Below are 26,084 nucleotides of genomic sequence, written 5' to 3' on the forward strand. Positions count from 1 at the left end.
AGATTAATGCATCCCAGACAGATGGCGATCTAGCTTCTCCTTGAATACTTTTAATGAAAAGAAGCCCACAATCTCTCTGGGTAATTGCTTCTACTGTCAGATTGCTATCATTGTTAGAATTTCCCCACTAACATTCCATCAGAATCTATTTTCCTGTAACTTAAATCCATTGTTCTGTCTCCTGCAGTCTGGAATGAGAGACTTCTTCCCCTTCTTCTACGTGACGTACTTCCAGTACAGTGGTGGGTTCCTACCAATTCGGACTGGTTCAGCTGAACCGGAAGTGGTTTGGCGGCCTGGGTCACGAACCGGCAGTGACCCAGGCCTGCCATGTCCCCAAACCAGTTCTTGTTTTTGGCTTCTGTGCATGTGCAGAACAATTTTTATTGAATTGTGCATGTGCGCACAGCATGTATCAAGCATGCGGGGAGGGGAGAGGCAGCGCAGCCATGAGTGAAACGGCAGTAGTGCCTGCCGGAACCCACCCCTATTCCAGTTGCTTGGACAGTAGTATTCAATGTTATCTTGACCATTCAAATTCAAAATAAATTTGAGGATATCAAATACTACTTTGATCAGAGCTGTCAAACTATGGCTCGTGGGCCTGATGTGTCACACGCTGGCCATGCCTGCTTTAGTGAAGGGGAAAAAAGTTGTGATACATCATGACGATGCAAGTTTGAGCCAGTTTGATCAAACGGTTACGGCATCTGCTGTAAATCAGGAATCGGTGAGTTCTAGTCCCCACTTAGCCATGAAAAACCAGCTGGGTGACTTTGGATTAGCCACTTCCCCCTTTCAGCCCAACCCACTTCACAGAATAGCAATAACAATTGCACTTATTATATACTGCTTCACAATGCTTTACAGCTCTCTCTAAGCAGTTTATATAATGTTGTTAAATAGGAGGAGTAAGGTGCATTAGGTATGTTTGCCACATTCTGAGTTTTTTAAAAAACAATAAAGCAGATATAAAATAAATATCTTACTCATCTTTTCTTGAAATAAATTCTCTCTGTTTTACAGATCTCTGAGCATCTCTAATGCCTTTCTGTATACTTATTCCAATTCTCTGAATAAAAAAGTGGGGTACTCAGAACGATGGTCACAGTACTCAAGGAGTGGGCTGATCCAAAGCAGATTCAACTGGAACAATTATTTCTCATGATTTGGAAATTATATTTATGTTGATGTTGCCTCAAATTTTATTATCTTCTTTGCAGCCGTATCATACTATGGCTCATATGCCATTTATTATTATTATTTAAATTTGTTTTATTTTTGCAAATAATCAAATGCCTACAAGAACATTCTCCATATCTCTGACCATATTACCATATTACATGCAACCCATATCATTTGGATAAATGGATCCTATCATATTTCAGTAAATAATGTTAATGATGCCGTTGTTTATAATTGTGAGTCTGAAAAGAAAAACAACCAGAAAAAAATGTCTTCTCCAACTTTATTTATTTAGGACACATGCATTCTCCAAGGTATTTATTGCTCAAGAAGTACTTTAGCAAATAGTAGGGATAAACCATCTTTACAACTTTTGAGAATATTGCTTAGCTGTACCTCCTAAAATAATTCAGCATTTTAACCCTCCCATTCCCTCATATTTGTATCTTCTGCCCTCTAGTGGTTACATATTGATATTTATTTAATTTCTTAGCAATGTAGACAATGGATAGTGAAGATGCAAGTAGTGTAATTGGATAAAAAGACAAATTACTATATAAGGGCTAGTCAGTTATATTACAAAGGAATAAATCATGCAATACATCTGAAAAAAAGCCCTCATCAAGAAAATTGCAGAGATTTGTCCAGGCATTCTCCAACAGTCAGATATGATTGAATTGGAGGGGGGGGGGAGATAATGAAAGGCAATAAGGAAAGGAAGCTAAGTGAGTGCAGTCAAATAGGTGAGAAGCCAAGGCCTCTGTTTCTCTTTTGCATGTTGAAGTCCCTTCTTCCTCATCCAGCACCAAAGATTTGCCAGGAAGACAACTATACTGAAGCATCACAAGTCACTTTGACATTGGTAGACATTTACTGCACCTCCTTGGTTGCCCAGCCCAGTGTTTTTCACCCTGCATACCTTGCAGATGCCTGGTATTTAAGGAATATTTTTATTTGCCAGTATAGAAGGGGAAGACCCAATTGGAGGCAGGCATATAAAAATTCAAGAATGTTCTGATTGAGCGCCTGCGCAGGGGGAAGATGGCTGCCTGAGATCGCCGCTCAGGCTTGAGGAGAATTTTTTTTTTGCTTAGCTAAGCCTCTGCCGACTGCCATCCCTGGGGATAATTGGAGCCAGGGTGAGGAAGATCTAAGACACTCTCGGAGGTCTGTTTTTCATCTGGAGAGACGCTCCCGAGGTGGCTTTGGGCGATCTTCGTCGTCGTTGTCGTCGGACGACTCGTCAGGCGGCGCCCCCCCTCCTCCTTACGAACGGCGGGGTTTTTTTTCAAGGAGAAAAAGATGCTTTCGGGGGTTGTTTGCCATCTGAAGAGACGCTCCCCAGGCGGCTTTGGGCGATTTGAGAAGTAAGCTGGGGAAGAAAGGGAGATGCTCCCTAGGCGGCTTTGGGCTTTGGGTGATCTTCGGCGTCGCCGGACGGCCCTCAGGCAGCGCCCCCCCCTCCTCACGAATGTCAGTTTTTTCACCGTGGAGTGGCGTCCTGTCTCAGGGTTTGGCGTTTGCCTAGAGGGGCACTGTCCTGGTGCCTTAGACTGTTTCTGGCGGTGTCGTGCGGCCTTGTGCGGCACCCCCCCTCTTTTTCCCGCAGACAGCAAATTTCCAACTGACGGCATTTTCAGCTTGAACTTTGTTTGAACTCGGATTGTTACGGCCTGTTTTTTCTTGACGAGATGCCGTTGAGCCCTGCTGCCGCCTTGGTGGTGGGGGGTTGGTGAGTCAAGCGCTAACCCAAGCGCACCCCCCCACCCTTTTCATCACGGCTTTTCTGACTCGGACTTTAACCACCATTGCTGCGGATTGACTGCTGAGACTCCTGCTCTGAGGCTGGCCCTCCCAATTCTCACTGCTATTGCTGCTGCCATCTGTGATTCACCTCAGACGTGCCTTCTAGACGACGCTGCCCCCTGACTGTCTCCCATCTTGACCACCCCCACTTCGCCTCGCCTCTAAGATCTTCATTTTGGAAAGATATGGACGTGTGAGATTAATCCGCTTGTCGCCTTCCCATCGCTATAAACCCTTAATTTAGCAACGCGGACACAGGGGTTCCCCCTCACCATTTCGGCTGTTGTGGTTTGGCCATGGAGTCCTTAGACCTCCGTTTCCGCCGAGAGTTCTGCAGACCTCCCTGTGTTTACAATCTTCACAGAAAGGGAAAGCAGAAGATGAAGAGGACCTGGGTAGGGAGTCTGTCCCCTCCCCTCTGCCCGGCGTCAATCCCCTGTGCATTTGTGATCTGTGCATTTTTTATGGATGAGGTGTGTATGGTATGATTGTGATGTTTGTGCCCACTTTTATTTAATTTATATTAGCTATTGTATTGCACTTTTTAAACTGACTATTGTGGGGATTGCATGAGTGAGTGACTGTGGTATGTATGAGAGGACTGGGAGTATAGCCTGGTGCCTCCTCCACTGAGTGCTGAAGCAGAAGTGGTAGGGGGCCCAGGCCTACCTCTCGTCCTAGAATGAATGATATGAATGGCCTGCTGAGGAGAACGGAGGCTACGGGAGGGGAAGTGGGGTCTACGGGTGCGGGGATGGGCCGGCGCATTCAGGTCATTGTTGGGAGAGGCAGGTTTGATGGGAGCTATAGGGCTAGCCATTACCGGGGAAGGAGGGTTCGCTATGTCACAGCGATCCCTCCTTCCGGCCCTATTAGCTCCACTCCAGGACCAGATGCCGAGAGTTGTCAGGGCCCTGGTCTCAGGCTGTTGTTGCTAAATGCCAGGTCTGTGGTTCACAAAGCTCCCCTCGTCTGGGACCTAATATTAGACGAGGGGGCAGACCTGGCATGTATTACTGAGACCTGGCTGGGCCATGAGGGAGGAGTCCCCCTCACTGAAATGTGCCCAGAAGGGTTTCAGGTGCTACATCAGCCGCGACACCAAAGAAGGGGTGGGGGAGTGGCAGTCATCATCCGAGAGTCCTTAGTTCCTCGTAGCATCCCTGCTGCTCCGGAGATTGTCGGGTGTGAGTCCCTTCTGGTGAAGTTGGACCTTGGGGGTCAAATGGGTTTGTTGCTAACGTACCTACCTCCCAACAGCGTTGCAACAGCCCTGCCTGTGCTCCTCGAGTCAGTAGCCGAGCTGGCGGTTAAGTTCCCCAGGCTTGTAGTGCTGGTAGATTTCAACCTGCCGTCACTCGGTGAACGCTCTGATGGAAGACAGGAGTTCATGGCTTCCATGACAGCCATGGACTTGACCCAGGTAATTCAGGGTCCGACTCATTCAGCAGGACACACGCTCGACCTCGTATTTCTCTCGGAGCAGTGGAGACACGATCTAGATTTCAAGGGCATTAAGATCTTGCCCTTGTCATGGTCAGATCACTTCCTACTGAGGCTCGACTTTCGGAAACCAATCCCCCACTGTAGGGAGGGGGAACCGACTAGGTGGTTCCGCCCTAGGCGCCTGATGGACCCTATGGGATTTCAGACGGCGCTTGGTGAGATACTTGACTCCCTCGTCCACAGTCCGGCGGAGTCCTTGGTCGCTGCTTGGAATACAGCGGCGGCGGAGGCTCTAAACCGGATTGCGCCTTTACGGCCTCTCCACGGCAGTGGATCCAGGAGGGCTCCTTGGTTCACTGAGCAACTCCAGGAGATGAAGCGCCAAAAGAGACGCCTAGAGCAACGCTGGAGGGCTAGTAACTCTGAATCCGACCAAACACAATTAAGAGCCTTTATTAGGACTTATCTAGTGGCGATAGGACTTATCTAGTGGCCTCTCAGATCCGGCAGTCCTTGGAGGAAACCGATTATGTAGATCCCTTTCAGTCGGGATTCAGGCCTGGCTACAGCACAGAAACCGCTTTGGTCGCACTGACCGATGATCTCTGGAGAGCCAGGGGTCATGCCTCCGTCCTAGTGCTCCTTGACCTCTCAGCGGCTTTCGATACCATCGACCATGGTATCCTTCTGCGACGACTGCAGGAGGTGGGGGTGGGAGGCACCGTCCTTCAGTGGTTCTCCTCTTACCTCTCGGATAGGTCGCAGTCGGTGTTGGTTGGAGGGCAGAGATCGACCCCTAGGCCCCTGAATTATGGGGTGCTGCAGGGTTCGGTCCCATCCCCCCTTCTGTTTAACATCTACATGTCACACCGCTGGGTGAGATCATTCGACGGCACGGGATAAAATATCATCAGTATGCGGACGATACACAGTTGTATCTGTCCGCCCCGTGCCAACTCAGTGAAGCGGTCGACGTGATGTGTCAGTGCCTCGAGGCTGTTAGGGTCTGGATGGGGGGTAACAAGCTTGCACTCAATCCGGATAAGACCGAGTGGCTGGTGTGTTTCCCTCCTACCAATTGGCCAAGTTTTCCATCTCTCAGGCTGGGGGGTCAAACAGTATGCCCCTCAGACAGGGTTCGCAATTTGGGAGTCCTCCTGGATCCACAGCTGACTTTTGAACACCATTTGTCGGCTGTGACCAGGGGGGCATTTGCCCAGGTTCGCCTGGTGCACCAATTGCGTCCCTACCTGAACCGGGAGGCCCTCGCAACAGTCACTCGTGCCCTTGTGACCTCAAGACTGGACTACTGCAACATGCTCTACATGGGGCAGCCCTTGAAGAGCATTCGGAGACTTCAGCTTGTCCAGAATGCAGCCGCGCGAGCGATCGTGGGTGCACCTTGGTACACCCACGTTACACCTATCCTCCGCGAGCTGCACTGGCTGCCTATTGGTCTTCGGATACACTTCAAGGTGCTAGTCGTCATTTATAAAGCCCTTCATGGTATTGGACCTGGGTACTTGAGAGACCGCCTGCTGCCAATTACCTCCAACAGACCGATTAGATCCCACAGATTAGGCTTCCTCTGAATTCCATCCACTGGCCAATGCCGATTGGCTACTACCCGGAGGAGGGCCTCTTCTGTGGCTGCTCCGGCCCTCTGGAACGAGCTCCCCGTGGAGATTCGGACCCTCATCACCCTCCGGGCTTTCCGCAAAACCTTAAAAACCTGGCTGTTCTGACAGGCCTGGGGCTGATGAGTTCTTGTCCCCGCTCGAATGGTGTGGCTGTTGATTGTTTTTTAAAATTGTGGTGTTGTGTTGTCCATTGTCTTTCTTTTTTTTCCGTTTGTAAACCCCCCCCCCCCGCCCCTGATTTGGTTGTGAGCCGCCCTGAGTCCCTCTGGGAAAAGGGCGGCATAGAAATACAATAAAATCGAAAATCAAAATCGATAGGGGCGGCAAAATGTGCGCATTTTTCCGCTCTTATTGCATCCGCAGAATCGCGCCCAGCCGCCCTGTTTAGGATAGCCCGCTCCCTCTTGAAAGGGAGGGATGTGGACGACCCTCTACAGGGTAGAGCTGAGGAATTTGTTCAGTATCTGTCGGATAAAATCGCTCGGATTCGGACAGACCTGGACTCCACTTGGACGGTACCAGCTGAGGCGCCAGGGGAAGGTCTTGATCGGATTTTATGGAGCGAGTTTCAACTTGTCGCTCCTGAGGAAGTGGACAAGGCCATGGGAGCGGTGAGTGCCTCCACCTGCATATTGGACCCGTGCCCCTCCTGGCTGGTCTCGACCAGCAGGAGGTGACACGTGGCTGGCTCCAGAGGATTGTTAACACCTCTCTTCGGAAGGGATCCTTCCCGCACCCTCTAAAGGATGTGGTGGTGAGACCCCTCCTTAAGAAACCTTCCCTGGACCCAGTCATCTTGAACAACTATCGTCCAGTCTACAACCTCCCTTTCGTAGGGAAGGTTGTTGAGAAGGTGGTGGCCTTTCAACTCCGATGGACCTTGGATGAAACAGATTATTTGGATCCCTTTCAGTCGGGTTTCAGGCCTGGTTACGGCATGGAAACTGCTTTGGTTGCGCTGATCGATGATCTCTGGCGGGCCAGGGATAGAGAACATTCCTCTATCCTAGTGCTTCTTGACCTCTCAGTGGCCTTCGATACCATCGACCATGGTATCCTTCTGCGATGGTTACGGGAGGTGGGAGTGGGAGGCACCGTCCTACGGTGGTTCTCCTATCTCTCGGACAGGTCGCAGTCGGTGTTGGTTGGAGGGCAGAGATCGACCCCTAGGCCCCTCAAATATGGGGTGCCGCAGGGCTCGGTCCTGTCCCCCCTCCTATTTAACATCTACATGAAGCCGCTGGGTGAGATCATACGCCGGCACGGGATTAAATATCAATACGCGGACGATACTCAACTGTATCTGTCCGCCCCGTGCCAACTCAGCGAAGCAGTGGAAGTGATGTGCCAGTGGCTGGTGGCTGTCAGGGTCTGGATGGGAGCGAACAAGCTTGCACTCAATCCCGACAAGACTGAGTGGCTATTGATGCTCCCCCCCAAGGATGGTCCAGACATTCCACCTCTTAGCCTGGGGGGTGAAATTATACACCCCTCAGAGAGGGTCCGCAACTTGGGTGTCCTCCTGGACCCACAGCTGACGTTAGAACATCATCTGTCGGCTGTGACCAGGGGGGCCTTTGCCCAGGTCCGCCTGGTGCACCAGTTGCGGCCCTACCTGGACCGGGAGGCCCTTCGGATGGTCACTCATGCCCTCGTCACCTCAAGACTGGATTACTGTAACGCGCTCTACATGGGGCTGCCCCTGAAGAGTGTTCGAAGACTGCAGTTGGTCCAGAATGCAGCTGCGCGAGCGATACTGGGTGTACCTAGATGCACCCACGTTACACCTATCCTCCGCGAGCTGCACTGGCTCCCCATTGGTCTCCGGACACGCTTCAAGGTGGTAGTCGTTACTTTTAAAGCCCTACATGGTTTAGGACCTGGCTACCTGAGAGACCGCTTCCTGTCATTTACCTCCCAATAAGACCAATAAGATCACACAGATTGGGCCTCCTCCGGGTGCCGTCGGCCGGTCAATGTCGGTTGGCAGCTCCCCGGGGGAGGGCCTTCTCTGTAGCTGCTCCGGCCCTATGGAACGATCTTCCCGCAGAGATCCGGACCCTTACTACTCTTCCAGGCTTCCGTAAAGCTACTAAGACCTGGCTGTTCCGGCAGGCCTGGGCCTGTTGATCAGTATCCAGCTCCACTCTAACAGTATGCATGGTGTGAAATTTTAATAATTGTATTCTTATTTTAATTTTTATATATGCTCTTTTGTCTTGTCTGTGAGCCGCCCAGAGTCCCTAGGGAGTGGGCGGCATACAAATGTCAATAAAACTAAAACTAAACTAAACTGTCATGATTATCTGTCTAGCCGGGACAGGATATAGCAGATGTCTTTCAAAGATGATAGGAATAAGTTGCATGGATTCTGCTACTCATATAACAATGGCAGGAGGTGGAAGGGGTGTTATTTCTACACCATAACCTTAAAGTAATGTGAAATTGCAATTCTAAAATATCTGGATGATATACTAGGCCTGTGATGGCGAAACTATGGCATGCGTGCCAAAGGTGGTAAGCAGCGCCCTCCCTGATGGCATGCAAGCCATCACCCCAGTTCACCTCCCCCGTCCATGCGTTCATGCACACATGCCTCCTGCCGGCCAGCTGGTCTTTGGGTCTCTGCATACGTGGGGGCAGGGCGCATGTGGGGGGGGCAAGGTGCTTGCACAGTTGGTGGGACGTGTGCTGGGGCGAGACGCATGTGCATGTGCAGGGTGCATGCGTAGGGGGTGAAGCATGTGTTGGGTGAGGCATGTGTAGGGGGATGGGTGGGGTGCATGCATGGGGGCAGGATGTGTGCGGGGTGGGGCATGTGTAGGGTGGAGCATGTGCAGGGGGCAGGGTATGTTCAGGGGCTGCGCAGGGGGCTGGGGTATGCGGGGTCACAAGTGCATGCATGGGGGAAGGGCGCATGTGTGGGGTGGCATGTGCATTACATTTTGGGGGTTCAGGCACATGCACTCACATTCGTGTATGCGCAGACACGTATTGGGCACTCGGTTCGGAAAAGGTTAGCCATCTCTGCAATAGGTGAATCTCGTTCTACACTAATTGATGTGGATGTCTCCTATAGCTGCAAGCTTGGTGGAAGAAAGGTGAGAACCTCAAATAGTGTGTTGGAGAAGGTTACATAGTAATTACAGGTCTTGGCTAGAACATGACAAAGCACTGATTTATTTATGGGTTGTATTTAAAACATTTATACAGCCACCTATCTTAAAACAACTCTGGGTGGCTTTAAACAATAAAAACAAAAGCAAGAGAACCTACTGCCACTTCTCTAATGAACTTGCATTATCATCCCACCCTGGCCTCACCCATCACCACACCTGTGGGAAGAGCTAAGTTTTAAAGATTGAAGGATAGGGGCCTGTGGAATCTCAGAGACAGGCTACAGTGGAAAACCTACATTTCTGAATTCCACAAGAGGGTAATATTTAAGGGAAGAGACCTGAAGTGTACTCACCCTATCGGGATGACAAATCTCCTCAGGTAGAGGCAGTCCTGCAGATAACCTGGTCTCTGTAGTAATCAGCACCTTGAATTGCACCCAGAAAACTGGGAGACAGCTGCAAGAGGTTGTAAAATGGACAAATCTAAAAACTCCCAATACTGCATTCTGGACCAGTTGTAACTTCTGGGTGATCTTCAAGGGAAGCACCATGTAAAGTGCATTGCAGTAATCCATATCTTCATGTTCTTCCAATTACAGCCTATAAGTTGATACAATTTGGTTTTGTTCCCATAGTCTTCAGGATTCAAACTGGAACTCCTCTGAGTTTTATGGATAGAATAAGGTAATAGTAAAGGTTCCCATTGCATTTATGTGCTAGTCGTTCCCGACTCTAGGGGGCGGTGCTCATCTCTGTTTCAAAGCCAAAGAGCCAGCACTGTCCAAAGACGTCTCTGTAGTAATGTGGCCGGCATGACTAAATGCTGAAGGCGCATGGAGCACTGTTACCTTCCAACCAAAGAGGATTCCTATTTTTCTACTTGCATTTTTACATGCTTTCGAACTGCTAGGTTTGCAGAAGCTGGGACAGGTAATGGGAGCGCAATCTGTTACGTGGCACTAGGGATTTGAACCGCCTAACTGCTGACCTTTCTGATTGACAAGCTCAGCGTCTTAGCCACTGAGCCACCATGTCCCTCTATGGATAGAATAATCATCCATAGTAAGATACTTCAAACAAGTCTTAAATGCTTTAAGATACTTGTTAAATGCTTTAAGATATTTGTTAAAGATGGAGCTAATTTGACTAAGTAGTTGGAGCATTTATTAAAATCAGGATCATATTCAGGATAACCTATTATAATATTTAATCGTTTGCAAGCTGCTGACTGGCTAAAAATGTTGGTCAAATTCCTCAAACATAGTCGCACCCATTTAAACACACTGAATCACAAAGGGTGTGTAGAAAGATTCAGGTTGAGTCCATTTCAAAGGTCTCCCTGTCATTCATTTAGAAGAGAATCATATCACCAAAGCAATTATGATTTTAAAAAGCTATTGGTTCTTGTATTGACCTACTTAGAGCTACCAGATCTCAACTGCAAAAAATCTGGGTGCCCCTTAGAAGGCAGAAAAAAAAACATACAAAAAAATCTTATTTTTTGCAGATGGCATCTGGTTACTTTAAAATTCTTTGTATGGAAAAAAGAGCACAGCCTTTTCATTCTAACTCACATCTCAGCCCTGTGCCTTACTCTACCCGTAATTGCTTTTAGGACTTTGTTTTTGAAGATGAAGATGAATTGGGAACAAAATAAAATGCTTGGGCTGACTGGAGCAACTAGATGGCAAAGGATTAAAGGAGTGGGAGGTTTCCTTGTTCTTTTCCACACCCTGGTTTTATTTTCAATCATTCCTCACTCTGACATTATGCAAGAATGACTATATGAATAGGGTTGGATACTCACATCTATTTCTGCCAGGTTTAATTTAGCCCAGTAGCAGAACCAAGGTTTTTCCGATCATCCTATTTTCAACAGAGGGGACTACAAATGTAGATGTGTACATTAATACATACATGTATACTGCATTTATGAAGAAAAAGGGTAGGAAATATGTAAAATAAGCATAAACATAATATGAATATGATTTTTAGCAAACCCTAGAACAAAGAAAGGTAAATTGTTTCTGATTATGCAAAACTTAAGATGCAAAAATGCTCCAAGGGGCATGGGAAGGAATGGATGACGAGGAGCTATGGTGGTGCAGTGGTTAGAATGCAGTATTGCAGGTTAATTCGCTCAAGGTTGACTCAGTCATCCATCTTTCCAAGGTCAGTAAAATGAGGATCCAGATAGTTGGGGCAAAATGCCGACTCTATAAACCACTTAGAGAGGGTTGTAAAGTACTGTGAAGTGGTATATAAGTATAAGTGCTATTTTTTTGTTGGGTTTCTGCATTGTGTCTCTTATACTGAGATTTTAGAGTGGTCTGCTAGCCCAGCTCAATGGCTGGTTCAGTAGCTTTGCCAGGACTAAAACTGGTAGTTATAGGGTGTGTGTTGGGATAAAGTTGATTGGAGACTGTGTGAGAGAATAGGCTAGTAAGTGCTTGTGTGGTTGCTGGTGGGAGGAGTGTGGGAATGTGGGAACATGATAGTGAGCAGATAAGTTAAATGGGGCTGGCATGTTGAGAATGATGGCAAGCTTCCAATTGTGACAAACCAAGGGAGATATAGCAAATACTATTGGGTGTGCCATTCCAGGAAAGGAAGTCTTGAGAATTTATTATTTATCTCTGCTTCCATCTTGGCAGCCCCACTCCTGAGTCCTGGTGGTTGGATTGTTGGTAAACCTGGCTTTAAGGAGATGATACTGATCAGCCACAGATCAGTTGTAATAAGACCATCTTCATTCACAAGTTGAGTTGATGAACCTGGCAGCTACAGTACTACTGAAGCCCAAATAGGCAAAGTCAGTAAGGCTACTGAGTTGGAGGTATCAAGATGATTTATGATTTATCTTCTGTGACCATGGTTGCTTGTTTCTGATAATGACTCTGATTTTGTATTTGAAGTATATTATATACAAAGAAAACGAATAATACAGTAATTTTCTTTACTCTTATTTTTGGTGGATCTGTATTCAATCTCTCCAACAACATTTTAAGATTGATTTTGAAGACTCTGTTCATGATTTTTATCAGTGCTGTAGCCCTTACTTCATCCACCCAAATCTGATTTTGGATGCCTCTACCTAAAGTTAGAACACAGTTCTTTTTTTTCTTAATTTTAATCAAATTTAATTTTTAATGTATAAATTAGGCTTTTGTGGTTTCCAATGTCTTAAAAAGGAAGAAAGCAGCAGTTTTCTCTGGTAGCATTTTTCAAAGCTACGAGGGCCACCAGGTGGCAGTAGAGTTCACGTAATTAATTACAGATAGTCCTCGACTTACAACAGTTCATTTAGTGACTGTTCAAAGTTACAATGGCACTGAAAAATGACTTATGACCATTTTTCACACTTACAACCGATGCAGCAAAACCGGTCATGTGACCAAAATTCAAATTCTTGGCAACTGGTTCATATTTATGACAGTTGCATGTCCTCGGATAATTTGTTCAGCTTTTGTGAACTTCTGACAAGCAAAATCAATAGGGAAGCCTGATTCACTTAACAACTATGTTACCAACTTAACAATTTCTGTGATTCACTTAACAACTGTGGCAAGAAAGGTCATAAAATGGGGTAAAACTCATTTAACAAATGTTTCATTTAGCAACATAAATGTTGGGCTAAATTGTAGTCGTAATTTGAGGACTACTTGCAATGAATTCATGTTACTGTACTGGTAAGTCAGCCATCAGCAGCAAAAGTCCTATCATTTTATACAGCAGGGCTGTGAGGAAGAAGTGGGTAAAGGTATTTTCTAAGATTGTGGTAGTGAATGTCAGCCCTACAAGGCAAACCAGACCAAGAAATAGACACCATGTAGGCCTAAAACTACTTTTATTAAGATCAGTTATAGTAACAGAAATGTGCAAGTCTGAATGTGAGTCCCTTCTTCCCTTTTTTTTAATATTCATGTGAATTGTGGTTATATGTGCCTGTCTTGACTTATTTTCTTAACCCTCCCAGTGGTGGGATTCAAAATTTTCTAATACCAGTTCTGTGAGCATGGCTTGGTAGGCATGGCAGGGGAAGGTTACTGCAAAATCCCCATTCCCTCCCAATCAACTGGGACTCGGAAGGCAGAGAATAGATGGGGGTGGGGCCAGTCAGACGTGGTACTTACCAGTTCTCTGAACTATTCAAAATTTCCTCTACTGGTTCTCCAGAACTGGTCAGAATCTGATGGATACCACCTCTGCTCCCTCCTCAGCTGGGCTTCTGCAATGTTATCCCATCATTGCCTTGGCAAGAGATATTCCCCCAGCTCCATCAAGGTCATCTTTACTTTCTTTACTGAAGAAACTAGCAATTGGGTCTAGTTTGGAAGAGTTGAGTTGAGGCTGTCCATCTTCCAGTCTGGAAGTTCTGCCCTGTCCCTGTATTTATTAACAACATTTCTTATCTGTTTTATTTGGAGAAACAAGTACATAGATCACTAATGTAGAACTGTCAGCTCATTCAGATAACTGATGAATCACCTCCGACTCTCAAAAACTTCAGACTAAGCCAAACACATGGTGGGTAACAATCTGAGTAAACATACTGTCAGCTTTGCAAGACAGAACTAGTAGAGCTGCATCTTGTCCACATGCAAGACTAGGAGAGAGAAACGACTGTTTCCTGGTATTTTATGGAAAGTTGAAACAGCATTATGAACAAGGCATGGAGCAGGGGTGGTATACAGTTACCTTTCCTACCGGTTTGTAAGTGTGAGCATGCCACCTCCACGCATGCACATAGCCGTCCATGCATGCGCTTTTGGGGGGAAAAGGGCCTAAATGGGATGCCATATAGCCGGGGGGTGGGTGCCCCCCCCCCCCACGATTTCCACTACTGGTTCCAGTGAACTGGTCCAAATCGGTAGAATACCACCTCTGGAATGGAGATGGCGTATGGTGTGACATCAGATACATTATTACCAAATCAAATAATGCCATCCCTGGTTACGCGTTTCAGGGGATCGTGCCATTGTCTTTTCATCATGACTGTAGGTCCTTGGAGCTGCAGTTAATTAGCATAAGAACTTAATTATTAATCTGTCCATATGGAAATGATAATTTCAAAAGAATATGATATTTGGGGAGAAAGGTCAGGAGGATTTCAGATTACAAATGAGATCACTGTTGTTATTTCCTTCAGAATTTAATGTAACTCACTAGGTGATAGTTTTGCCTTTCCCTAAATAGAATTGGGATGTGGTGGCTCAGTGGCTAAGACACTAAGCTTGTTGATCAGAAGGTCAGCAGTTCAGCGGTTCAAATCCCTAGCACTGCATAACGCCATGAGTTCCTGTTACTTGTCCCAGCTTCTGCCAACCTGGCAGTTCAAAAGCATGTAAAAATGCAAGTAGAAAAATAGTGATCACCTTTAGTGAGAAGGTAACAGCGTTCTGTGCAATTTTGGGGTTTAGTCATGCCGGCCACATAACCATGGAGACATCTTCGGACAGCGCTGACTCTTCACCTTTGAAACAGAGATGAGCACCGCCCCTAGAGTTGGGAACAACCAGCACATATGTGTTAATCTTTATCTTTAAATTGAATTTCTTCCAAATTAAAAAAAAAAAACACCTTTCGGTTATAAAAGCTGCTCCATGAACACATCAGTTCTCATATACTGTAGCACAATAATTGCATTTCTAAAAATGCTTATGCTGTATTACATTGGGCAGCATGTTTAACAAAGTGTGAAAAAATAAAACTAGAGGAAGACAATTCAAGGATAAAAACACATTCACAACAAAAATATTTTTAAAATATTATTAGATACAAATACATCTAACAAATCAGTTCATTCAGAATGCTCAGCTATTTTTCTTCTTCTATTGCCAACACCTTCTCTTTTATTGTGAGAAAATTGTCCCTTATCTCTTCTTCATCAGCTCTTAACCAAAAAACACTTAATGGATGTCCCATCTCTTTCAGTTTTTTATGTTTTGTTGTAATAGACTTTGTGGCAACTTTGCTACACCCTGCCAAATAAACCTTGCTTTTATTTCCACACAATTACTTCTGATTGTTCACAGCATCACTTCATTTAGACTAGTAGCATGCACAATGTCATAGGCCCCGTTGATTCTTTTATAAGCTTGAGAATTTCAAATTTCCTCAATCAATAAAGCTTCTATCTTCTTTGGCACTTTCTTCTCAATTACTCTGCTCTTTTTTATTTTGGGAGGAAAAATACATTAAAGCAGCACTAAATCAAGTGGATGATAACAAAGCAGCAAGCCCTCATGTTATTTTGGGTGGTGCTCACTGTTCACCTGCTATTTTGTGTTTATGCAAAGTTGAAACTCAAGAAAATGACGCATCAGCAACCTTTCTGCTATGTAGTCATTGTTTTGTTTTTGCTTCAACGTCTGTTTTGCTTTTATGTGAAGCAGAATATGAATCCAGATGGGTTTTTGGGGTAGAACATAAAAACAACACTGGATATTTATAAAGTTCATTAAAAATATTTTTTTAACATCATGAAAATATATTGTTGAGCTGATTAACAACATTAATAAAAATGTTGACGTATTTGCATGTTATGGTAACTTAAATTAGCTGCTAAAAGTACTGTTCCTTTAATGTTATGAAAAGGAAGCATTTGTTACTGTTGCTATTGCTTATTTTAGTACTTATCCCAAATTCTAACCTGTTCCTTTGGAGCTTTGTTTTTGTCTCTAAGCCTGTAGCAATTTATATTATGCACATTCTTAGAGCACCTTGCCTCATTATCTTGCAAATGCAGACTGAACACATATTTCAAGAGGTGATTGGAGAGCACTCAGAGTGACTCAGAGTTTAAATGGATAATCTGGATGTATTTCAGACTGGCTTCAGAGAACGCTGGTCAACCTCTGCAGGATCTATGGGGGTGGGTGGATGGGTGGCGGCATAGTAAATCCATCCGTTGCTCCTTGATCTCTTAGTGGTTTTCAATATCATCAACCGTGATATCCTTCTGGACTTGTAGGGGCTGGGAGCAAGAAGGTGTGTGCTGTAGTAGTTCACCTCCTTCCATAGTGGTTGGTTCCAACTGGGATTGATGGAGATAGACTGGGAGAGAGGAGGGAGAGAGATTGTGTCCATTGTCACTCATGATGTGAGTGATAGCTCATAGGTTGGCATTTCCCCCTCTCCTGTTTAACACCTACATGAAACTGCTAGGAGAGGTCTGTTGATTCAGTATCTGAAAATAACCAGCTTTACATCACTATGCTGGGCTGCACAAATGAAGTGGTTGAGGTATTGACCCAGCATCTGGAAGCTATTCAAGTCTGCATGGGGAGGAACAGAATTTGGTTCAATCTTGACAAGACTGAGTTGCTGTGGTGATTCCTGAGGTAGCAGGCTGAACCAAGGTAGGCCTCAAGCCTGAACCAAACTAGGGTTTCATGATATTAAGCTTTAACTGTTCATATATAGAAATTGCAAAGGTTTGCTTTTAGGACATGGTGCGGTTAGACACAGGTTAGAGGCGCATGAAACCTGCTGAGGCAAAGTCTCTATTTTAATGTATTTGCTGAAATGTGTCTGGAAGAGCTCCTCTGCTCCGTTAGCTGACTATGTATTATGACTTCCTGTAGACATAATATTGCTGTAAAGGGCGAATCTTGAGGGGTGTTTCCAAAACTAACAGATGGCTTTTTCTGAACGCGATAAACTATATAAGGGATTTCCTGCCTGTCACTCGGGGTTCAGGTCTTTGTCTCTGACCTTGCGCAATAAACTATTCCTTCCCTGAAGAGCTGACTTGCATGTCCTGTTTTTTCTACAACAGTTTTTGTCGACTCCTTTGCCGAGACTCTAAGCGAGGCGATGTTTCGCTGAGGGCAGCCTGACCCCTTGGACTCTGCAGGGGACCACCTCTGAACATTCTCCAGGCACCACAGGGGATCAAGCCTCCAGGAGACGGCTGTGGTTCCTCGCTGGGGCCAATGGTGCTGATGGCTAGTCCAAGATCCCTTAAGGGAAGGAAAGTAGGTCTGAACTGTATTCTGGCCAGGAAGGGGCTTTTGTGAAGACGTCTCAGGCAAGTATATGTAACTGGTGTTGTACCTATCTCATTTGAAGATAGAAGAGGGGGCCTGATCACCTCCCTGGACTCGGGACAGCGTTCCTAATGAAGTCCGTATAGGTTGTGTGGGTGGTTAAACCAGTGCAGTTCCTGCAGGTGGCCATTGAGTTCCGGCTTCTGGGGCCTCAGGTCGCTTGTAATGTGTTAGGATGGGTGGTAATGGCAGTGTGCCCTGCACGCTGTTGGAATGTATGTTGAAAGGTTTTGCTGAGTACTTTAATCATACTGAATATAGGGTGTCATATCCTAGGGCAGTGGTCCCCAACCCCCGGACCGGTGCCGGGCCGTGGAGTACCTGGCACCGGGCCGCGGAAGCCGGGTGTTCGCTGTCCCAGGCGGCCCCGCTGCGGGGAAACGGAAGCCCCGAGAACAAAACAGGCGTCAACGCAGAGAACGGGAGCCTCGCAGAAACAGCCCTTCGGGCGCTTCCTCTGCAGCCGGAAGCTTCAGCGGCCAAGGCGGCTCCGCTTGAAGAGGCTCTTCGAAGCTTTTTCCGGCGCCGAGAGGAGGGCTAACCCGCCCTCCCTAGCCAGGGCTCCGGCTTCGCCACATGCGATGCTCGGCGCATCCCCCGCTGCTGCATGGCCTGCGAACCCCGGCAGCTCCGCTTTCCGGCTGCAGCGAAAGCGACAAGGCACCTGCCGAGCGGCCCCAGCCCAGTTGGCAGCGGGCATACGGTCCCAGCCCAGCCAGCCTCATCGCAGCGAGGGGCTCTTGGGGAAGCCGCCTTGCTCGCCCCCCGACCGGCTAATTTGCAGGGCGAGGCTTCCCCGGATGCAGTCCCGGCGACTTCCCTTCGGCTCGTCGGAGCTGCCCCGCGGCCAAGAAGTAACCGGGAGGGCGGCCGCGGCTCCCCTGGGCGAGGCCTGACCGTGTCTCGGGAGGCGCCCACGTGAGCACGGCTCAGCCGGCAGCCGGGCGGGCCTCCGGAAGCGCCGGCGTTCCTCTTCAGTGGGATCGCCGAGAGGCCGAGGGCAGAGCCGCTCCCTTCCTCCCTATGGAGCCCACCGTGGGGAGGGGGCGAGGAGGGAACCGCCGCCCGTCCCGGCAGGTGGGGGCGGCGGTTCACCGGGGAGACGATCCGGAGGTAAGCACGGCTGACGACCACGCCCGCCCACCCACCTCCTTGCGGGACACTTTGGCCTCGGCGTGCCGGAACTTGAACACCCTGAACAGGCTCATGCACCTTTCCCCGCACCTCTGAAGGACGCCAACCAATGACCGCCCTCTGGGCTAGTGCCCAGAACCGCTTCGTGGGAGCCTTGTGGGCGGAGGGGGTGGGCAGGCAGGGGTGCAGGGTCGCGAACAACGCCCCCACACCCCTGCGCGCGCTCAGCGGGCCACGGTAAAATTATCAAAGGCTGACTGGTCCGCGGCGATAAAAAGGTTGGGGACCACTGTCCTAGGGTGACAAGAGAAGGGGAGAGTGTGTCTCTGAGATCAGTGCCCTCCACCTGTTGACACTGAAGGGGTAGGAGACCCAAGGAGACGAAGAGTGGAATCAGATATTGGTTGGAATGCACAGACGGTCCCATTGGGTGGAGCCAGGAGGTTACAAAAGGAACAGATCAAGTGGACCACAAACCTAGTCCAAGGGAGCAGTTGAGACAAAACTCAAATTGCCCCTAAGGGAACTTTTATTGCCAGAAGCTGAGGGGGAGCTACATAAGGTGTGGATATACTCCATTCTCAATGGCTAATTTATATAATTGGACAAATAAAATTCCTGCTTATAGAGAAAATCCAGATGAGATGCATGTCCTTTTTGCATCCATTTTTCTGAACTCACCAGTCTGCTTGAGCTGACATACAAATTCTGATGGAAATTGTATAAACCCCAGAGAAAAGAAGGCTGGTGAAGATAACCATGAATAAGCCTTTGCAGAAGGATCATGAAAAAAAAATCCAGATTGAACATGGTTACTGAAGGAACCAGATTGGGAACCTAGTCCATTCAGCTGAAAAACTACTGGACCTTAGTTTTATTAGAATTCAACAAAAGTTCAGAATGTAGAGAAGGTCTAAATTCAACAGGAACAGGATGAAAATCCAGGGGAAATCCTAGCATGCATTTATCGAACCTTTAGGCAAAATACCACATTAGATCCTGAGCTTGAAGAAAGTAAGAGAATGATCAATATGATCATCATTGGTCACTCTGCAAATGACATTAGGGTAAATAAATAAACAAAATACGGGAGACAGAAAGGGGGCCCAGGAAAGGCATCTCTGAATTTGTGGAATAAGCATACAAAGCGTATGTTCATTGGGCTCAAATTTCAGAGAAGAAAGATAGAAAGAGTGGGAGGCTAGGGGACTTGCCGGAAGAATTGTCGAGGAGGGGCCAAGTAGATAGAATCCATGCCCAGCCAGTGAAAGAGCCTTCCAGTTAGCAAGAAAAGAAAGCAACGGAGGTCTGTATGGTTTGCATAAATGGAAATTGCATGAAAGATCTTTGTGAAGAGCCAAACTAATTTCAGTATATAGATCAGTGGGGAGATGCGGTGGCAGACAAGTCTGATGAATTGTTGCAATGTCAAGCTAAAATGGTGTGCCTCGGTGTGGCCAGACCGAAAGGAAAGAGCTTGATGGCAGCGTCTGAAAGAATTAAGGAAGTGAGGGTGCCTGAGATCAGGGAATGTGAAAGGCAGAAAATGGTTTTAGTGCAAGATGAGGAAGAACTCCTGAGGCCCCCTCCATATGTGCCCATGCCTGTGGGGGAAGTGGCTGCTGCAGTTGTGGAAGGAGGAAGGGAGGAAGGCATAGCTGGTGAATATGGTAAGCCAGAACAGGATGTGTGATATAAGGAGAAAAAGCCCACAAAGAAACAACTATTTGCTCTGGGTGAGGAGGCTGAGAGTGATGAGGATGAGGGGGCTGTTGGGGGGTGGTATACCGATTGGCTAGGGTGGCTGTGGCCAGAGTGGAGGCAGCGGCTGCGCAGCAGGATTTGTTTTTTTGTTTGAGCAGATAGCTACACAGGTTGTAAATGTGCAGGGTGTTAGAGCAGTGGTCCCCAACCCCCGGTCCGCGGACCGGTGCCGGGCCGTGGAGTACCTGGCACCGGGCCGCGGAAGCCGGGTGTTCGCTGTCCCAGGCGGCCCCGCTGCGGGGAAACGGAAGCCCCGAGAACAAAACAGGCGTCAACGCAGAGAACGGGAGCCTCGCAGAAACAGCCCTTCGGGCGCTTCCTCTGCAGCCGGAAGCTTCAGCGGCCAAGGCGGCTCCGCTTGAAGAGGCTCTTCGAAGCTTTTTCCGGCGCCGAGAGGAGGGCTAACCCGCCCTCCCTAGCCAGGGCTCCGGCTTCGCCACATGCGATGCTCGGCACATCCCCCGCTGCTGCATGGCCTGCGAACCCCGGCAGCTCCGCTTTCCGGCTGCAGCGAAAGCGACAAGGCACCTGCCGAGCGGCCCCAGCCCAGTTGGCAGCGGGCATACGGTCCCAGCCCAGCCAGCCTCATCGCAGCGAGGGGCTCTTGGGGAAGCCGCCTTGCTCGCCCCCCGACCGGCTAATTTGCAGGGCGAGGCTTCCCCGGATGCAGTCCCGGCGACTTCCCTTCGGCTCGTCGGAGCTGCCCCGCGGCCAAGAAGTAACCGGGAGGGCGGCCGCGGCTCCCCTGGGCGAGGCCTGACCGTGTCTCGGGAGGTGCCCACGTGAGCACGGCTCAGCCGGCAGCCGGGCGGGCCTCCGGAAGCGCCGGCGTTCCTCTTCAGTGGGATCGCCGAGAGGCCGAGGGCAGAGCCGCTCCCTTCCTCCCTATGGAGCCCACCGTGGGGAGGGGGCGAGGAGGGAACCGCCGCCCGTCCCGGCAGGTGGGGGCGGCGGTTCACCGGGGAGACGATCCGGAGGTAAGCACGGCTGACGACCACGCCCGCCCACCCACCTCCTTGCGGGACACTTTGGCCTGGGCGTGCCGGAACTTGAACACCCTGAACAGGCTCATGCACCTTTCCCCGCACCTCTGAAGGACGCCAACCAATGACCGCCCTCTGGGCTAGTGCCCAGAACCGCTTCGTGGGAGCCTTGTGGGCAGAGGGGGTGGGCAGGCAGGGGCGCAGGGTCGCGAACAACGCCCCCCCACCCCTGCGCGCGCTCAGCGGGCCACGGTAAAATTATCAAAGGCTGACTGGTCCGCGGCGATAAAAAGGTTGGGGACCACTGTGTTAGAGTATAGACTTTGCTTACAATATGTCCCCCGTTTACTTAACTGAAAACAGCATTATGGACCCAGATCAAAGCTGACTGAGATGATTGATTTGTTTCCAACCATAATGCAGACACATAACCCCAATTGGCAGGACATACAGCAGCTGTTGAATACCTTGTTGATGCCAGAGGAAAGGGAAAAGCGGACGGCAGCTGTAAGGATGTGTATGAGAGCCAGACTTCTGAATGTGCAAGATTTAGGACCAGAGTTGGTAGCTAGGGCTCTAGAAAGGACGTTGGTCTTACCTGAACGTCTATTTTCTGATGGGAGGAGGGAATGGTCACACGTGGGTTTTATCACAGCCTGATTGGTCCAAGACTGAGAGGAAATCTATAAATACCGGTGCCTGTCCATTGCTAGCCCAGATTCTCGAACATGAACGGTACAACTGAAAAACAAGAAACAACAACACAACAAACCCCGGGAAACACCCCCCCGGGCCCTCCCCTTGGCCCCAACAGACAGAACTCAGGGCGGGTTGTGACCATTCCCTCCTCCCATCAGAAAATAGACGTTCAGGTAAGACCAACGTCCTTTTTCCAGAGTGGGAGGAGGGAATGGTCACACGTGGGACATACCCAAGCTAAAGTCCCAGGGAGGGAGAACAGAAACTCTAGGGCCGAAGGGGAGCCTCAGCCGCCACCCTCTGTAGGACCCTACGACCGAAAGATGCGTCCGCAGACGCAAAAGCATCCAGACGATAATGCCGGATGAACGAGGTTGGAGTGGCCCAGGTAGCCGCCCGGCAGATGTCTTCAAACGGGGCCCTCGTGGCCCACGCTGCCGAGGTCGCCGCGCTCCTGGTAGAGTGCGCCGTGATGCCCGACGGAACCGGCCGCCCTGAGGCCACGTAGGCCTCTGAGATGGCCTGACGCAGCCAACGGCCGATGGTAGCCGAGGACACCCTCGAACCCAGAGCTCCAGGTAGGAAGGAGACGAACAAGGCCTCCGACTTGCGGAAATCCTTGGTCCGCCGGAGGTAGTTCCGCAGGGCACGGCGGACATCCAGACAATGCCAAAGACTCTCCCTGTCAGTGGACGGACTCGGGCAGAAGTCGGGCAGGACGATCTCCTGAGCCCTGTGAAAGGGATATTTACTTTGGGGACGAATGCTGGGTCAAGGCGAAGGACCACTCTGTCCTAGTGAAAATGACAGAGGTTGTCCTTACAAGACAGGGCGCCCAGCTCGGATATATGCCGGGCGGAAGTGATGGCCACAAGGAAGACCACCTTCAGTGATAAGAAGCGCAAGTGCACCGAGCGGAGAGGTTCAAATGGAGCTCCCGTTAAGGCCTTGAGGACAAGCGGAAGATCCCACATGGGGAATCTATGAACGGGGGGAGGCCTGAGATTTGCCGCCCCCTTGAGGAACAGCTTGACCAGGGGAGACTGGGAAAGAGAAGAAGACCCCGCCCCCCCAAGACCGAGGACAGAGCCGCCACTTGGCGTCGCAAAGTGTTTTGCGAGAGCCCGTCCTCCAGGCCCTTCTGAAGGAAATCCAAGACGTTGGGAATGGTGGCTCTGTCGGGAGAGATGCCCTTGGGGGAGCACCAGCGGACGAACGCCGCCCAGGTGGAGTTATAAATGCGGGTCGTCGAGGGACGATGGGCCGCCTCGATGGTGCGAATGACCCCAGAAGATAGATGAGCCCCCCTTAGAAGCCGCCGTTCAAGAGCCAAACGGTCAGCTGAAGCCACTGAGGCTCTGGGTAAATCAGGGCCCCTTGCGGGATCCTCCATGGGGAAGTCACCGACAGCTGAACCAGGTCCGCAAACCAGGGCCTCCTGGGCCAAAACGGGGCCACCAGAATGACCAAGGCCCCTTCCGTCACCACCTTCCTGACGGTCCCCGGGATGAGTGGAATGGGGGGAAAGGCATAGAGAAGGCCCGGGGGCCACCGGCTCCTGAGGGCATCCGTGCCCTCCGCCGAGCTGGATTGGAAACGGGTGAAGAAACGCGGGAGTTGTGTGTTCTCGGGAGACGCAAACAGGTCCACCCGGGGGGGACCCGAACCGACGACAGATCTCCCGGAACAGCGACGGGTGGAGTTGCCACTCGCCGTTGTCCAGAGTTGCTCGACTGAGCCAGTCCGCCTGGACGTTGGAGAGTCCCGAGATGTGCTCCGCCACCAGAGACTGCAGGTGTTTCTCCGCCCATGACCCCAATCGCAGAGCCTCCAGCCAGAGGGCTCTCGAGTGGGTCCCGCCCTGATGATTGATGTGCGCCTTGGTGGCCACATTGTCTGTCAGGAGGAGAACATGGCTCCCTTCCACCGAGGAGCGAAAGTGACTCAGGGCCAGACGCGCGGCCTTCAGTTCCAGCCAATTGATGATGTGACGGAGGTCCGAGGCCGTCCATCTGCCCTGAGCCATCCGAGAGCCCACCAGGGCCCCCCACCCGAACAGACTCACGTCCGTGGTGACGGTCACCCTGCTCGGCTCCCAGAACAAACACCCCCGCTGGATGGCCGGGGAGAGCCACCACGCCAGGGACGCACGGACTCCCGCCGAGATGCGGAGAGTCCGAAGGGAATTGCTCATTCGTCCCCTCTGATAGGGGATAAGCTCCCATTGAAGGGGCCGAAGATGGAGCCTGGCCCACGGGACAATCCCTATGCAAGAGACCATCTTGCCCAATAACTGCGACAGAGAGAGGATGGAAACGGAGCTCTTTGTGCGAACGCTCTCCGCCAGCCGACGAAGGCTTACCTGCCTCTCCTGAGACAGACGCACCTCCCCCAACTTGGAATCTATGACTGTCCCCAGATGCAGAATGCGAGTGGAGGGAGTGAGATGGCTCTTTTCGAAGTTTACCGAGAACCCCAGGGCCTGGAGGCTCCGAATGGTAAGCCGAAGATCTGAAACGGCCTGAGACAGGGAGCCCGCCTGAAGCAAGACATCGTCTAAATAACATTGGAGGCGGACCGGGACCGATCTCAGATGGGCCGCCAGAGCAGCCAGGACCTTTGTGAAGGTCCGCGGGGCCGAGGCCAGGCCGAAGGGAAGAGCCCTGTACTGGTAATGGTGGGACCCGTGGGAGAACCTCAAGAACCGGCAATGAGCGGGCAGGATGGGAATGTGAAGATAGGCCTCCGTGAGATCCACGGAGGCCAGGAAATCGCCTTTTCTGATGCCCTGAAGGATGGACTTGAGCGATGACATTTTGAACCGCCTGTAGACCAGAAACCTGTTCAGGCACTTGAGGTCTAGAATTGCTCTCCAACCCCCCGTGCTCTTCGGGACCACGAAGAGATTTGAGTAGTGGCCCAGGCCCCGTTCCCCTGCGGGAACCGCCTCCACCGCTTGGATTTCGAGGAGGTGGGCGATCGCCTGACTCATCAGGCGGCGGCGCTCTCGACTCCGGGATGGAGGGAACGACCGAAAGAGATTTGGAGGAGTGGAGAGAAATTCTAACCTGAGCCCGTAACGAACCGTGGCTCGGACCCAGGCGTCCGACGTGATGTCGTCCCACCGGTCCGCATAAAGAGCGAGGCGGCCGCCGATGGGATGACTCGGGTTCGAGTCACTTCCCCCTGCGGAAGGGACGGCCGCCTCCCCCACGAAAGGGCCACCGAGCCTGGCCCTGGAATCGGCTCCTGTCTTGGAAGGGCTGCCCCAAGAACTGCCTGTCAGAAGAGAAAGAAGAGAAGCGCTGGTTATAGCCGAAGCTAGGGGCCCTATAACATTGCCTACGGAAGGGACGCGACTTGTTCTCGGCCTTCTTAGCCGTGGAGGGGAGAACCTTCTTTTTGTCCTTATCCTCCACTAGGATGCGAGTAAGGGCCTCCCCGAAGAGATCGGGCCCCTTGAAGGGGGCAGCCGCCAAATCCCATTTCGCCTTGTTGTCCATTTGCCAATGGCGCAACCACAGGAGCCTACGGGAGGTGACCGAGGTGGCCAGGGCGCTAGAAGCAAACTTGACCGTATCCAAGGTCGCGTCAGCTGAGAACTGACATGCTGCCAGAATCTTGACCAGATCCTGATGGATCCGGTCTTCCTGTATGGGAATGCGTTCCTGCAGCTTCTTGAGCCACATGACCGTGGCACGATTAAAGTATGAAGCTGAGGCCGCCGCCTTAATGGCCCACGCTGTGGCGTTGAAGTTCTTCCGGACTTCCTGGGAGGAGCCTGCTGGTGGTGGCAGCAAAAAAATCAGCTGCCTCCGAATTCCTGGCTACGTACCTGTTTAGAGGATCTTCCATCTGACGTCTTATCAGGTTTTCTTATCCTTCAGGCAAGAAGGAAAGAAGAAATTGTTTTGCTGGCAAATGCTCTTCGATTTTTGCAGCTTTGTGCTTGCAGGGAAAGGGGGGCTAGCCCAAGGCAGAACAGCTGTCCGTGCTGGGAATTTCAAACTGCCTTGTGCAGGACAAAGTAGGTCTCCTCCACTCAGTTCAAAGTTTTGTTTGTTTTAGTCTTATCACGAGCTGAATCCATTTCCGTGGACAATAATTGTTTATCAACATTTTAGCTTCTTTTCTTTTTCTCCTCCGAAAAATTATTTACTTAGAGGCTTTTAAAATGGCGCCGAGCAGGCTGGTTTCTCCGGTAATAATGAACACTTTTTGTTAATCCTCACAAGAATTCACAAGAATTCAAAACAA

The 26,084-nt window shown here is 49.9% G+C and overlaps 1 long non-coding RNA gene across 1 annotated transcript in view; it reads right to left on the reverse strand.

Moving 5' to 3' along the window:
• Positions 1-11,531: 11,531 nt before the first annotated feature.
• Positions 11,532-26,084, reverse strand: part of LOC148045070 (uncharacterized) — a 36,579-nt gene continuing 22,026 nt past the window's right edge. Inside the window, exons 2-3 of the long non-coding RNA XR_015697041.1 lie at positions 14,572-14,695; positions 11,532-13,582 (exon numbers count right to left, since the gene is read on the reverse strand). This is a non-coding gene — a long non-coding RNA (uncharacterized LOC148045070). The remainder of the gene's footprint in view (positions 13,583-14,571; positions 14,696-26,084) is intronic.

This window comes from Thamnophis sirtalis, unplaced genomic scaffold (assembly GCF_051295495.1).
Source record: "Thamnophis sirtalis isolate CommonGarterSnake01/CBP01778 unplaced genomic scaffold, rThaSir2_p1.2 scaffold_6, whole genome shotgun sequence".
NCBI lineage: Eukaryota > Metazoa > Chordata > Lepidosauria > Squamata > Natricidae > Thamnophis > Thamnophis sirtalis.